This window comes from Giraffa tippelskirchi, chromosome 11 (assembly GCF_054371585.1).
Source record: "Giraffa tippelskirchi isolate mGirTip1 chromosome 11, T2T-mGirTip1v1.2.pri, whole genome shotgun sequence".
Taxonomy (NCBI): Eukaryota; Metazoa; Chordata; class Mammalia; order Artiodactyla; family Giraffidae; genus Giraffa; species Giraffa tippelskirchi.
In genome coordinates this window covers 150,125,841-150,141,753 of record NC_137285.1, presented here as the reverse complement: position 1 = coordinate 150,141,753, position 15,913 = coordinate 150,125,841, and the positions used below count along the sequence as shown (strand labels likewise).

Sequence of the window (15,913 nt, the reverse complement as noted above, 5' to 3'; positions counted from 1 at the left end):
GTAGAGAATTCTCAGATTAGATACCAAAAGCACGATTCGTAAAAGGAGAAAAAAAAAGGTTTGTTTACTGAAGACCTTGAATTAAGGACTAACTGGTTTTGTGACCCCAGTCAGCACAAGGAAAGTACAAAAGAACAGAGCACATTTTAAAATCCACTGAGTGTTTCCGGAGGCCCAGCTTGGTGTTGAGTGCTGCCCTAGGCTGTCGTGACAGAAGGTGCGCATTGCAGCCCGAGGTTCTGTGTTCTTTGGATGCTCCTCTTCCTGCTGTTGTGTGTGGAAGCCTCAACTGAGCAGGCAAGCCAGGTCTTCCAAGATAAAGTCTTGTCATCGGTCTTCCAAGTTCATGGACGGGCGGAAGACCTGGCGTTAGTTCAGCACATAAGGACAAAGGCTACAGACATTGTCAGATACTTACATTCTATACATGCAAGGGTAGAGGATGTTCCTAAAATGTTAATACATTCAGTATCACCAGTGGGTTCCATTTCTAATATGACCATGCTATGTGATAAGCCACTCATTTTCAAGACAAATTCTGACTTTTATTATCCTAATTAACCAAGGGTCTGATACTAATTGCCTCTGGAGAATGATTTATAATTAGAAGACCAGTTAACCATCACTATTCCTAATTTAAATGGTCACTACATTGGTTTGAACTTAATGCAACTAAAAAGTAACCAGAATTATGCTATGTTGAAGTATTTGAACTGCAGATACTGTAACCCTGGGCCTTACTCACAGCCATGCAGATAGAATGGGTCTTAAATGGGGCCCATGATTCTGCATTTTTAGCAATCATATCCAGTTTAAGAAAGGCCTCCCACCATATCTTGAGAATCACTAGATTGTTTGAGTAGAAGCAGAGGAGGCTGGAAAAAAATTACAGTGGTAAATAGACAAACCATATACTCACTCAGTGGAATACTACACAGCAATAGAAAGTAACGAACGATCGATACATACAGTGATGGGTCGCAAAGGTATTAGGTTGAGTGAAAAAAGCCAACCTCAGAAGGTTACACTGTACAATTCTATCTGTTGGTTATTCTTTCTTTCTCTTCTTTTCCTTCCTCCTTCCCTGCCTCTTCCATTCCTTTCTTCCGTCCTTCCATCCTTCCTTCCTGCACGCAGGGTCTTGGTGTGGCACGCAGGATCTTTGGTCGTGGCGTGTGAGACCTAGTTCACTGATGAGGGACCCCCTGCACTAGGGTCACAGAGTCTTGAACACTGGACCACTAGGGAAGTCCCTCGGCTATTCTTAAAGTGACGAGACACATGACGGTGGTTGCCAGAGGGCAGATACAGGGCTGCACCTATGAAGGGATAATCCGAGGGGGTTTCGTTGCAGTTATAGAAGCCTTCTGTATTATCGAGGGAGTATTTTGGGGATAGCAGAATTGTGGTTTTGGTAACTGTATTATGATTATGTGAGATACAGACATCAGGGAAGCTGGAAGAAGGGTGCCCACGAGCTTTTGTACTATGTTAGCAACTTCTATGTGAATGTAAAATCATTTCAAAATAAAAAACAAACAAACAAACAAAAAAAAAACCAACCAACCACAGAACAAACCTGGGCAGATGTGAGGTTGTAAATGTAAGAATCGAAGATGGTGTTTGAAGAAGAGAAGGGGAGGCGAAGCCCATGAGGTTAACAGCGTGTTGTCAGCTGGTGTTTGAAATAGGGAAACAGCAGCATCTAGGCGAAAGAAAGGGTTATTGTGAAGGGCACATGCAAATATGTATGTGAAACACTTAGTATGGTGTTTGATGTATGGGAAAGACTGAAAAAACTTCCCTCATTTGCTTAGATGTGGGGAAAGAATGATCAAGGCTTGGCTTCCGAGGCCGTGGGAGAAGGGACAGGGCAGACACAGCGCGGTGGCAGAATCATTACGGAGAGGCTCGGGCGGGGGCGCTGTCCTTGCCGAGGTTGTGGGACCCGTGGAAGATACAGTGGGCCTTCCAGATTGGCCTGGGGACAGGACTCCAGAAGATACAGAGAAGACGGTTTCCTGAAAGTGGTGATTGGAACAAAGTTTGGAGCCAAGAGAATCAAAGCCAAAGTGCTTGGTACTGATCTCTGGAATATTTGGAAGAAAGTAGTGTAGACTATAAAGAAATACTTACTTTTGTTCTAATTCATGTGCCTTGAGCAGTCAGTGCTGCTGACAGAAACTCTGTCAGAGATGATTGCACTGAGCTCATAAAGAATAAAGTCTGACTTAATTATTTAAACTGTATTTTCATCCTTAAATTTTTATTGGAATATAGTTAATTTACGACGTTGTGTTTCTGCTGTACAGCTCAGTGAGTAAGTTATACATCTTTTCACTCTTTTTAAGGTCCTTTTCCCGTACAGGTCATTACGGAGTATTGGGTAGAGTTCCCTGCGCTATACAGTAGGTTCTTATTTTGTTGTTATTCGGTCGTTAAGTCATGACCAACTCTTCTGTGACCCCCGCAAGGCTCCTCTGTCCATGGGGTTTCCCAGGCAAGAACACTGAAGTGAGGTGCATTTCATTCTCCGGCGATCTTCCCGACCCAGGGATCAAACCCGCCTCTCCTGAACTGGCAGGCAGATTACCACTGAGCCACCTGGGAAGCCCCAGGTCCTTATTAGTTACTTGTTTTATATGTAGTAGTGTGTATATGTCAATTCCAATCTCCCAATTTATCCCTCTTTCTCCCCTTTCCGTCACTGGTAAAAAATTTTTTTTAATCTGTGGACCCCATTCGGTTTTCTAAATAGTAAATTTGTACCATTTTTTTCAGAGTCCACACAGAAGCAATATCATATAATATTTTTTCTTTTTCTCTCTGACTTACTTCACTCAAAATGACAATCTCTAGGTCCATCCATGTTGCTGCAGATGGCATTGTTTCACTTTTTTTCACGGCTGAGTAACATTCTGTTGTGTATATGTACCACACCTTCTTTATCCGTTCCTCTGTCAGTGGACGTCTGTGTTGCTTCCATAGCCAGGCTACGGTAAACAGTGTTGGTTTGAACACTGGGCTGCGTGTATCTTTATGAACAACAGTTCTGTCCGTATATATGCCCAGGAATGGAATTGTTGGGTTATACAGTGGCTGTATGTTTAGTTTCAGAAACATCCAGACTGTTTTCCATAATGGATTTACCAATTAAAATAAGTATTAATTTAGCAGGAAATGGGGATGTTGAGATGAGTAAAACAATGGTTTTTAACCTTCAAAAAGCTCGTATACTGATGAAAGAATCAGTGAATAAAAGTCAAAGAAATACAAGTTATGATAGTTCATGAGAGACGAACTTACAACGCTGAATGGGGAAAGGCTTCACAGGAGATGCCGTCGTCGAAGCTCTCTTTGCGCAGGACGTCCTCTGAGATGAGAGGACCTGTGGGATCTCTGGGGCTAAGGAGCAAGTTCAGTTTAAAAGTAGCAGTCTGAGTTCCTGTAAAAATACCAATGGCATTTTTCACAGAACTAGAACAAATAATTCTAAAATTTGTGTCAGAAGACAAAAATACCCTGAATCTTGAGAAAGAAGACCAAAGCAGGAGGTATCATGCACCCTGACTTCAAACTATGCTAAAAAGCTACAGTAATCAAAACAGTTTGGTATGGTCCATAACCAGACACATATATCAGTGGGACAGAATAGAGAACCCACACATACACGGTCAGTTAATGTACAGTGAAGGAGGTAAGGCTGTGCAGTGGGGGAAAAGATGGGCTCGTCAATAAATAGCATTAGGGAGACTGTACAACTGCAACTAAAAGGATCAGATTATTTTTTCACATCATATATAAAACTAAACTCAGAATAGATTAAAGACTTAAATGTAAGACTTGCAACCATGAAACTCCTAGAAGAAAACAAGCACTCTTAACCTATGAAGCCCAGAGAGTTCAGAGATGTTATAATGTAAAAAAATAGTGAATCATAGAATTGATATAAGATGGTGTATCTTTAGATGGAAGACAGAGATGTTCCTTTTTAGTCTTAAGAGAGACCGTAGGAGAAAGGGTGAGGGGTCTGTGGTTAGGCTGAGGTTTAACCTCACACCCTCTCACTCAGTGGTGTAATTCTGGAGGGGACAATCCTTTAAACTCCATTTTTTTTTTAATCTGTAAAATCTAATCACACTCACCTCAACTGGCTTGAGGTGAAAACAGTTTGTTGTTATTGAGTTGCCAAGTCGCGCCGGACTCTTCCCGACACCATGAACTGCAGCACGCCACGCTTCCCTGTCCTTCCGCTGATGCAGGTTGCCTGTCCCTCTGGACATTTAGGTTGCTTCCCTGTACCTCACAAACAATTTACCATCATTAAAAAATCTACAAACAATAAATGTTGGAGACGTTGTGGAGAAAAGGGTACCCTCTTGCACTGGTGGTGGGAATGCAAATGGAGACAGCCGCTATGGAGAACAGGATGTGTGTGTGTTACTTGGTCATTTGTGTCCCACTCTTTGCAACCCCGTGAACTGTGTTCCTCTGGCCATGGAATTCTTCAGGCAAAAATACTGGTGTGGTGGCCATTTCCTTCTCTCGGGGATCTTCCCAACCCCGGGATCTTCCTAACCCAGGGATTGAACCTGAGTCTCCTGCATTGTAGGCAGATTCTTTACCATCTGAGGCACCAGGGAAGCCCACGGAGAACAGTATAGGTTCCTTAAAAAACTGAAAATAGAAGTACCGTATGACCCAGCAATCCCACTATTGGCCATATCCCCAGAGAAGGACATAGTGCAAAACGACGCCTGCACCTTAGTGTTCATAGCAGCACTGTTTACAACAGCCAGGATATGGAAGCCACCTAAATGTCCATCACCAGAGGGCTGGATAAAGATGTGGTACCTATATACAATGGAATACTGCTCAGCCATAGAAGCAATGACATTGAATCATTTGTAGAGGTGTGAATGGACTAGAGACTGTAGTACAGAATGAAGTCAGCAGAAACAGTTATTTGTTTCTTCTTACATAACGCATATATATGAAATCTAGAAAAATGGTCTTATTTGCAAAACAGAAATAGACACACAGACTTAGAGAACAAACGTGTGGACTCCATGGGGGGAAACGGGTGGGATGAGTTGGGAGAGTGAGATTTATGCATGTATACTGTTGATCCTCTGTATAAAACACATAACTAATGAGAACCTAGCAAACACTTTGGTTCCTCTTTAAGAAACTTATTGGGTGTAATGCTTTTACCCTAATGCCTGACAGATGGTGTATATTTAACAGAAATTAGTTTCTCTTCCTCTTACTTAAACCAATCTATTTCTTGTATTAATTTCAATCACTTTCCTGTTGTTCCAGTCCTCTGATGGGTAGGCATGGTTCTGCATGGAGATGCCTTGTACTGAGAAGTCTTAGAGCAGAGCATTGCTTTCTTACCATTTCTGTCTCTTTGGTCTCTGTCCTTGTTCCCACCCTGCTGGTGGAAGTGTGGTCTTCAGTGATTTATTATCCAGACATATGCAGGATAGGGGTCATTTGCCTCTGAACACCTCGTCTAGTGCGTGATTTTGCCTGCTTTTGCCCTGCCACGTGGCATGGGGGATCTTGATTCCTCCAGCAGGGACTGAACCTTGCCCCTTGCAGTGGAAGCATCAAGTTTTAACCACTGGACTGCCACGGAAGTCCCCCTTTTGCTTCTATCTTAATTTCAGATTGCCTGTGAAATCTTTTGTGGACCTCTAATTTTATGCTCGATTGAATATCTGTATGTGATCACCAAAAAAGCAACTCTCATTTCCCCTATTATGGAAAGTAGCTTGGCTCAGCAAGGTTACTCCCCACGTCTGGCGTCTTCCTCCTGCATAACGCCGTAGACTGTTGTTGATATTCCCTCTTCACCCTCTAGTTTTTCCCAGTAATATTCCAGCCAGATTCTCTGTCACTCATTGTAGCTTCTCTGACTTCATCTAACTTCACTGTGTCTCCACCAACTCTACTTTATGTGTCTTCATGAAATTATCTCTTCAGAGGGATTCACTTTTTCATTTCTCCAGAAATTATAGCGTCCGCCCCTCTAAAGGTGCTCCCTCCAGAAAACGGAAGCAAAGAAAAACAGAAAACAAGAAGCAAGGAAAGGAGGAGGGAGGAAGGCGGCTTTGCTCCAAGCGGTCGGGTTTCGTGGCTTGGCGTGTCTTTCATTCTTCTGTGTTCTGAATATTTGATACTATTCAGTTAGCAACAGTGTCAACAAAGGTGAGTCACATTTTAGTGGGCAGAAAATGCGAACAGAAAGTAAAAAGAAATTCAGTTAGTGTATGACAATGCTGTTCTATTCACTAGCAATAAGAAGTTATCAAGACGGTACAATGTTCTGTTGAATGAATTGAGGAGAGTGTGCAAGAGAGAGTGGTAATTTATTAAAATTGTTCTAAATTTAGTGAACAGGGCACACCTGTCTTTTAAGGGGACTGCATATCTTAACTAAAAACTATTAACATATAGAAAAAAATCACCACACATGGAAACAAATTATTGAAATCCCTTTGATTCAACATTTCACTGACTTCTAATGTAAACCTAATAAAGGGATGAAAGAATAAAACTGAACGCTCATATTTTAATTGATAAATGTAAGGAGATAGGTAGGTGGATACACATGGGCTTCCCAGGTGGCTCAGTGGTTAAGAATCCACCTGCCACTGCGGGAGACCCGGGTTCGACCCTTGGTGGGCAAGATCCCCTGGAGGAGGAAATGGCAACCCACTCCAGTTTTCTTGCCTGGAGAAGCCCGTGGACAGAGGAGCCTGGCGGGCTACAGTCCATGGGGTTGCAGAGAGTTGGATACAACTGAGCAACTGAGCGCACTCACAGGAACATATACACAGTTAGAATCGACTAGGTAGAGATCGTTCACAAACAAGGTCAATGGATAATTTGGGGCTTTCTCATGATGGACTCGTATGCAGCCGTGAAAATGAGAACATGGAAAGCTAAAGCTACATACACAAAACCCATTATAAAGGTTATGTAGGGAAAAGAATATGTCTGTTGATCAGTTTGATTGCAAGTAGCCATAAACAGAACTGATTTTTAACCATCATCCTTGAACACGTGTTGTTTGGGGACCCAGTCTGTGTCACGCTCTTTCAGATGCTGCAGTTTTAGTGGTAAGCACAACAGACAAGTCCTAGGTCTCAGGAACTTGTCTTCTAGGCAGGAGAAGCAAGCACTCAAATAAATGATGGAAGCATCCAATTGTGAAAAGTGAGTGCCAGGCAGAGAATAAGGATGAACTTGGAGGGAGTGTCGGGAGAATAAGGTGCAATTGGGTGGTTTCGTGTTGTTTATTTTTTCCCTGTCATGTCTGCAAAATTCTGAAGTGTTTTTTCCATATAAAGTATATTTCAGAAGCTATTGGGTTGGCCCAGAAGTTCATTTGGGTTTTTCTGTAACAACTTAGGGAAAAGCCTGAACAAACTTTTGGGCCAACCCAATATTTAAAGTGATAACTCGTTACCTAATTTTTTTAAAAAAATCTTGTTTGAGTTCCATAGAAAGAATTTAGAATAGTGATCCTCAGATTACTGCACATTAGAATCACATGAAAGTTTAACAAAATTCAAGTTTTCTTTAAAAAATGTGTGTGGTCTGACTCCTCTGAATCAGTTTTAATAAAGTTTTCTACTATCTCATGACTTGGATTGTTCTGTCATGAGCATAGATTCACTGCAGCTGTTTCCTGCAAAATGCAAAAGTGTGACTTTAACAAGTTTCCTTTCCTATACAGATAAAAGCACAGGGCATTGTTGACAGATCTCTGGGTGGCTCTTCCCCTGCAGAAGCTGATGGAAACTGGTGCCCAATAATTACGCTGTGCGTACTTCTTGACGTTTTAGGGGGACAGTGACTTCTCCCACCCTTGAGCTCCTCGGTCCCTGGAGTAATACTGCGTCTGTCTGATGCTGCAGCCCACAAATTTGTTTTTACTATATTGGCTGTTGTGGTTGTTCCTGTCAAAGCTGAGGAAATACTGTTTCGAAAATCAAAAAACATCGTAAAAGCTACACCCGATCGTCAGTAAGTTATGAGAACGTCAGTAAGTTGGAAGTGAAGCACCTAAAACCTAACTCTTCAGTGAAAAGAAACGTGGCAGCTGATGAACGCATCTGAAAGATGTCAGGCCCACAGAGGGAGGGATTTTTGTCTGTGTTGTTCACGACTTATATCGTCATCACTTAGAGACAGTCCCAAGGGCAGTAAATCTTTGAATTTGTTAAAAGTGCGTGCGTGCTAAGTCACTCCAGTCTTCTCCAGCTAGTTGTGACCCCATGGACTGTAGCTCGCTAGGCTCCTCTGTCTGTGGGATTCCCCAGGCAAGAATCCTGGACTGAGTTGCCGTGCCCTCCTCCAGAGGATCTTCCCGACCCAGGGATCGCCCTTACCTATCTGTGTCTGCAGGTTTTACATCACCCACTCTTCTGAATGGGTTTTCCTGGTGGCTTTGGTTAAAAAAAAAAAAAGTGCCTGCCCAAGCAGGAGATGCAGGAGACTCAGGTTGGATCTCTACGTCGGGAAGATCCCCTGGAGGAGGAAATGGCAACCCACTTCAGTATTCCTGCCTGGAAAATCTCATGGACAGAGGAGCCTGGCAGGCTACATTCCATAGGTTCGCAAAAGAGCCAGACACAACTTAGCGACTAAACAACAAGTGTTCTGAGTAATTCCTTGCCCTGCTTCTCAGTCAAACCATCAATCATCTCTCTCCTTCCTTCTGTAACCAGACATTCCCAAAGCAGAGTTTTATTCTCACAGTTTAAATGTTTTCGTGTCACATTCATTTTTTTTTTTTAGTGAATTGCAGTCTTTCCTCCTCCTTAATACTTTTCTAAAATTGTTTCCCCTGGCACCGCCAGTAACAACCCGATGGCTAAATCCAGCGGGCTGTATTCAGTCCCCGCCCTTCAGGGGTTCTCAGCAGCTCTGCTTCCTCCTGGCCCTGTGAGATGCTGCTCCTTCCTTAGCTTCCAGAACAGGACACTGTTGAGTCCCTCTCTTGCTCTCCTCGATATCCTCCAGTTCGTCTTCATCAATCTCACAGCCTCAGCCGGATGTGCCCGTTCCTTGCGTTGGCTTTCGGGGACGCTGCCACGCGATGCCGTGTGTGTTCAATCCTGTTCTCTTGTCTGACTTGCCACCTTGCATTTCCGGCGACTTGCAATGCATCTTCAGTCTATAGTGTCAGCTTACAGAACTGGTCCAGTTTGAGCTGCTGATCCAACTCCTGTGCCTCTCCTTTCTCAGCTTCCTGTCTCTCTCTTTCAGCATCACCACCATCTAAGGCCCTTCCCGCTTCCCATCATTCAGACTCAGAACTGAGTGGTGTCTTCCATTTCTTCCTCTTTCTCACTCTTTATATTTAATAAATTCCTTCACATTTATTAAATCTTTTTTACCCTCAAATATCTCTAAAGTATAATACCCCCTTCTTATTTCTAGTTTTTAATGCAGTCTAGTTCCCTGTTTGCTCCTACTGTCTCACTTATTTTCTAAACTATTAATTGTAATTTCTTTCTTCCCTACTGAGTTCACCTCCAGTGATTCTCTAATGCTTACGCATTAAGGTCCAGATGCTGTGGGCATGTGAGACCCTGCATAGTGTGGTTTCAGCCTTTGTCTGTTACCTTAAGTCTGATCACACCCTGATTTACTGTGAACCATCTGGGTTATGTTACTGGCTCTGAACACAAGTGTGCTTTCAGCCTTTGTCTGTTACCTTAAGTCTGATCACACCCTGATTTACTGTGAACCATCTGGGTTATGATACTGGCTCTGAACACAAGTGTGCTTTCAGCCTCTGTTACCTTATCACACTCTGGTTTACTGTGGTCCATCTGGGTTACCATTATTGGCTCTGAACACAAGTGTGGTTTCAGCCTCCATCTGTTACCTTAAGTCTGATCACACCCTGATTTACTGTGACCCATCTGGGTTATGTTATTGACTCGGAACACAACTAGAATGTTTCTGTTTTATCCTGCATAGGTATTTTCCCTCCTACCTGGAATGATTTTTCCTTTTTTATTATATAATTTCTACTTATTCTCTAGGACTCAACTCAAATCTCTCCTATTTCATGAGGTTTGCTTGTAATATATTAGCCTTCATTGGCTCATTCCTGTAATATTATGAAGCAGTTATTTTGTGCTAGGCACTATAGCATTTTACTGTTATTTAGTCCTTCCTGGCTGTCTTAGATCACTTACTCTCTTTTTAAGTTATTTTTATTGGAATATAATTCATACACCTTTTATAGATTTTTAAAAATATATCCACAAAATTTTACAACCATCTTTGCCCCATCGTATAAGGACTTCCCTGTAGTTCAAACGTTAAAGAATTTGCCAGCCAATACCGGGGGCGAGAGTTCAGTCCCTGGGTCAGGAAGATCCCCTGGAGGAGGAAATGACAACCCACTCCAGTATTCTTCCCTGAGAAAAATCCCATGGACAGAGGAGCCTGGCAGGATACAGTTCGTGGAGTCACAAAGAGTCAGACACGACCAACTGATCACACACACAGGAAACCTAACTGATGAGTAAACATCTACTCCATTTCTCTTGTCCCCCTACCCCCAGCCTCTATCTACTGTTTGTTTATGGATTTGCCTATTATGGACATTTTATAAAAATGAAATCATATAGTGTATAGTTTCTTGTATCTAATTTCTTCTACTCAACATGAAATTTTTAAGGCTCATCTATGTTATAACATGTACCAGTAGCTCATTCCTTTCATGGCTGAATAATGTTTCATTTTATGCATATACCACTTTTTCTTTGTCTGTTTATCAGTTGGTAGACGTTTGGATTGTTTTTCACTTTTTGCTCATTATGAATTATGCTCCTATGCACATTTGTATGGAAGTTTCTCTTTCAGCCTGTGTTGTCATTTCTCTTAAGTATATACATAGTAGGAGACTACTGGACTGTGTCAGTTCAGTTCAGTTGCTCAGTCATGTCCGACTTTGTAACCCCATGGATTGCAACATGCCAGGCTTCCCTGTCCGTCACCAACTCCCAGAGTTTACTCAAACTCATGTCCATCGAGTTGGTGATGCCATCCAACCATCTCATCCTCTGTCAACCCCTTCTCCTCCTGCCTTCAATCTTTCCCAGCATCAGGGTCTTTTCCAATGAGTCAGCTCTTCTCATCAGGTGGCCAAAGTATTGAAGCTTCAGCTTCAGCATCAGTCCTTCCAATGAATATTCAGGACTGATTTCCTTTAGGATGGACTGGTTGGATCTCCTTGCAGTCCAAGGGACTCTCAAGAGTCTTCTCCAACACCACAGTTCAAAAGCATCAATTCTTCGGCACTCAGCTTTCTTTATAGTCCAACTCTCACATCCATACATGACTGCTGGAAAAACCATAGTTTGACTCTATGGACCTTTGTCAGCAAAGGAATAGCTCTGCTTTTTAATATGCTGTCTATGTTTGTCATAGCTTTTCTTCCAAGGAGCAAGGGTCTTTTGGCTGTAGTCACAATCTGCAGTGATTTTGGAGCCCAAGAAAATAAAGTCTGTCACTGTTTCCATTGTTTCCCCATCTGTTTGCCATGAAGTGATGGGACCAGATGCCATGATCTTAGTTGGGCCTTATAGTAACTCATATGTTTAGCTTTTTGAGGAACTGCCAGTTTTTCAAAGCAGCTACACCCTTTTACATTACCGCTAGCAGTGTATGAGGGTCTAATTACTCCAGATCCTCACTAAACTCATTACTTTCTTTTTGATTATAGCCATCTGTGTGGGTGTGAAGTCATATCTCATTGTGGTTTTTTGTTTTTTAAAGATGTTTTGCTGTGGGCCGTTTTTAAAGACTTTATTGAGTTTGTCACAACATTGTTTGTTTTATGTTTTGGTTTTTTGGCAGCATGTCATGTGGGATCCCAGCTCCCCTGACCAGGGATGGAACCCACACCCCCTGCTTAGGAAGGCGAAGTGCTAACCGCTGCATCACCAGGGATGTTCCTTCATCCTGGTTTTGATTTGCATTTCCCTAGTGACTGGTGAGGACCATCTTTTCATATGCTTATTGACAATTTGCATATTTTCTTTGGACAAATATATATTCACATCCTTTGCCCGATTTTTAATTGAGCTACTTGTCTTTTTTATTTTTTATTGTAAGCTATTTTTTCACATTCTGGGCTAGACCCTTATCAGATATATAATTTGCAGATATTTTTTCCCCTCCTGTGGGTTGTTTTCATTTTCTGTATAGCGTCCTTTGAAGCACAAATGTTTTAATTTTGATGACCTGTTCTTTTTATTTCTTTGTGCTTTTAGTGTCTAATAAACCATTGCCTAATCCAAGGTTATGAATTTTATATCTGTTTTCTTCTAAGAGCTCTATAGTTTTAGCTCTTACATTTAGGCCTCCGATCCATTTTGAGTTAATTTTTATAAGTGATATGAGCTAAGTGTCCAGTTTCATTCTTTTTTGTACGTGACTGTCCAGTTTATCCACCAGTTGGTTGAAGGATTATTCTTCTCCCACTGAGTTTTCGTGTATCTGTACTGATTACCTTTTAATGCATATGGTTTTCATCATCTCCAGTTAGGCACTAAAAGGCGGGGGTTTCTTATTTTTGAGGGCAGGGAGCTTTTCTTATTTTTGAAGGCAGAGGACTTTTCTTATCTCAAAGTATACCACTCTGTTCTTAACAGGATGCCATGCCCATAGTAAGTGCCTTATACTCATAAGTATATTATTAATCTCTGTCTAACCAGATAGTAAGCTCTACAGGGAGGGGACTATGCTTATTTTTGCTTACTGATAGGCTGGCATTAGTATGTACTTTTGGATAATTAAATTAATGACTCCCCAATGATTAGTTCATGTCTTACTTTAGGATTTTTGTTCTCCCTTGCAGCAGAATGCATACTAGGTAAGAGTAACTTTCTTGCAGGAAGTCATCAGTGGAAGAGGTGAGCAGGGGGCAAACATGCCTCCATGGGAAACTCCTAGCTTAGCTGTGACTTTGCCACCAAATGATTCTACCATATTCAGTTTATATTGTTTGGTTCTCTTTAGCTGAGAACGTATAACCAGGTACTGAATTAAAGGAAACCCTCTCAGACTTATGAAGATTTCTGATTGGTGTTTTAGGTTGTATACCAAGAGTTTAAAAAACAAATCAAATGCAAACTACCATTTCTGTGTATTGGATTTTTCTCTTCTCAAAGTGTGATTAAAACTAATTCCCTGGCTTTTAACAAGTGCCAGTGCTTCCTGCTGATGGACTTTGACAAGGCCTGACATGTGAAACCACATTTTGAATAATGAGAACAGGAAATATGTTTTTTTCTTGCTCATGGTTTCTGCAGCTATAAAAGTGATTTGCAAAAAAAAAAAAAAAAAAAAAAACAAGGAAATACCCTAAGTACACAATTATAGAGGAATGGTTAATTATCCTATATTGATTCAGTGAAGTACTAAGTTGCAACTAAAAATAATACTTAAGAAAATTATATACTAGTAAAAAAAGTATGTAACAGTAAAGAAATATCTACTTTTGCTTCATTGACTAAACTAAAGCCTTTGACTGTGTGGATCACAGCAAACTGTGGGCAGTTCTTAAAGAGATAGGAGTACCAGACCACCTGACCTGCCTCCTGAGAAACCTGTGTGCTGGTGAAGAAGCAACAGTTACAAATGGAATAGAGCAATGGACTGGTTCTAGATCGGGAAAGGAGTCTGTCAGGCTGTATATTGTCACCCTGCTTATTTAACTTATATGCAGAGTACATCATGAGAAATGCCGGACTGGATGAATCCCAAGCTGGAATCAAGATTGCCAGGAGAGATATTAATAACCTTAGATATGCAGATGACACCACCCTAATGGCAGAAAAAGAGGAACTAAAGAGCCTCTTGGTGAAAGTCAAAGAGGAGAGTGAAAAAGCTGGCTTAAAATTCAACATTCAAAAATTGAAGACATGGCATCTAGTCCCATCACTTCATGGCAAATAGATGGGGAAACAATGGAAACAATGACAGATTTTATTTTCTTGGGCTCCAAAATCACTGCAGACAGTGACTACAGCCATGAAATTAAAAGATGCTTTCTCCTTGGAAGAAAGACTATGATAAACTTAGACAGCATGTTAAAAAGTAGAGACATCACTTTGCTGGAAAAGGTCCGTATAGTCAAAGCTATGTTTTTTTCCAGTAGTCATATATGGATGTAAGAGCTGGACCATAAAGAAAGCTGAGCACCGAAATTGCTTTTGAACTATGGTGTTGGAGAAGACTCTTGAGAATCCCTTGGACAGCAAGGAGATCAAACCAGTCAATCCTAAAGGAAATCAGTCCTGGGTGTTCATTGGAAGGACTGATGTTGAAGCTGAAATGCCAATACTTTGGCCACCTGATGCGAAGAGCTGACTCATTGGAAAAGACCCTGATGCTGGGAAAGATTGAGGACAAGAGGAGAAGGGGACGACAGAGGATGAGATGGCTGGATGGCATCATCGACTTGATGCACATGAGTTTGAGCAAGCTCTGGGAGTTGGTGATGGACAGGGAAGCCTGGCGCGCTGCAGTCCATGGGGTCACAGAGAATCAGACACGACCGACTGACTAAACAACAACAACAAAAGAAACACATTTATGATATAAATTCAAGTGTAACAATATTGTAAGTGATTGCATCTGGGCAAAATCATGTATTGTCTTGAACTAGGCTGATCAACCATTCATCCTGGTTTGCCTCAGACAATCTGGGTTTTAGCACTAAACTTCCTGTATCCCAAGAAATCTCTCAGTCCTGAGCAGAGTGGGGTGGTCAGTCACCCTGCTATGAACAAATTGCCAAAGAGATAGGAGAGAAAGTCATAGCAGGGATTTTCATTTTGTAAGAGTAGACATCAGTGGTGTCTTGTGATAAGGAGTTAATGTAGGCTCAGTAAAAACTATTTGAAAATATAAAAATGAAATGATTTAGTTACTAAGTCAAGTCCACCTCTTGCGACCCCATCGACCATAGCCTGCCAGGCTTTTCTGTCCATGGGATTCTCCAGGCAAGAATACTGGAGAGGGTTGCCATTTCCTTCTCCAGGGCATTTTCCTGACCCAGGAATTGAACTCAGGTCTCCTGCATTACAGGTACATTCTTTACCAACTGAGTTATGAGGGAAGCCCTATTTTTAAAAATGAATAAAAGAAACTAAAATACTTAAGGAAGCCATGTGTTTGGAGAAGGATCCTCGTATATATATTTCAGAAGTGGAGAAAATGAGATAGAAATAAGATCTTGTGTCTTTAATTTTTTTTTTTTTTTTTTTGGCCATGCAGCATGGCATGTAGGATCTTAGTTTCCCAACGAGGGATCAAACCCATGCCTCCTGCATTGGAAGTGCAGTGTTTTAACCATTGGACAGCCAGGGAAGTCCCAAGATCTTTACTTTTTTGAAGGTTTCCTCACCAGTTTTTGCCTTGAGTTGGTCGTAGCCGCACCCTCTTCCCTTTCCTCTAGTCCAAGGCAGGACTAGTCCTAGCCCACCACTATATAGTCCAGTCACATTCTGAAGTGAAGACAGAAAGGAATGTGTTATTAATGACCCACTCCAGGAGAATTTTCCTTGGGAATATATGTGTGTGTGTGTGTGTGTGTGTGTGTGTGTGTGTGTGTGTGTGTGTGTTAGAATACATTGACATCAATAGTCAATGTCTTGACATATCCTGGGTTACATGAATATGAACTTGAGAGTCTTGGAGGCTGCTGTGACCAGAATGTTTCAAGAGTGAAGAAGCTTAGGGAGATACCATGTTGGAATCACCTGCTGCAGCTGAGCACACGCAGAGACTTTTATTCATTTAAAGCTGTTTTCAAGAACTTTACATAGAGAAATGCCCCACCTACTCTTTTTCTCTAATCACCAGATAT

The 15,913-nt window shown here is 41.6% G+C and overlaps 1 protein-coding gene across 18 annotated transcripts in view; it reads left to right on the top strand.

The window, feature by feature from the left end:
- The window catches only part of LOC145527138 (uncharacterized), an 86,915-nt gene that overhangs the window by 14,107 nt on the left and 56,895 nt on the right, over positions 1 to 15,913 (top strand). The window lies entirely within an intron of this gene.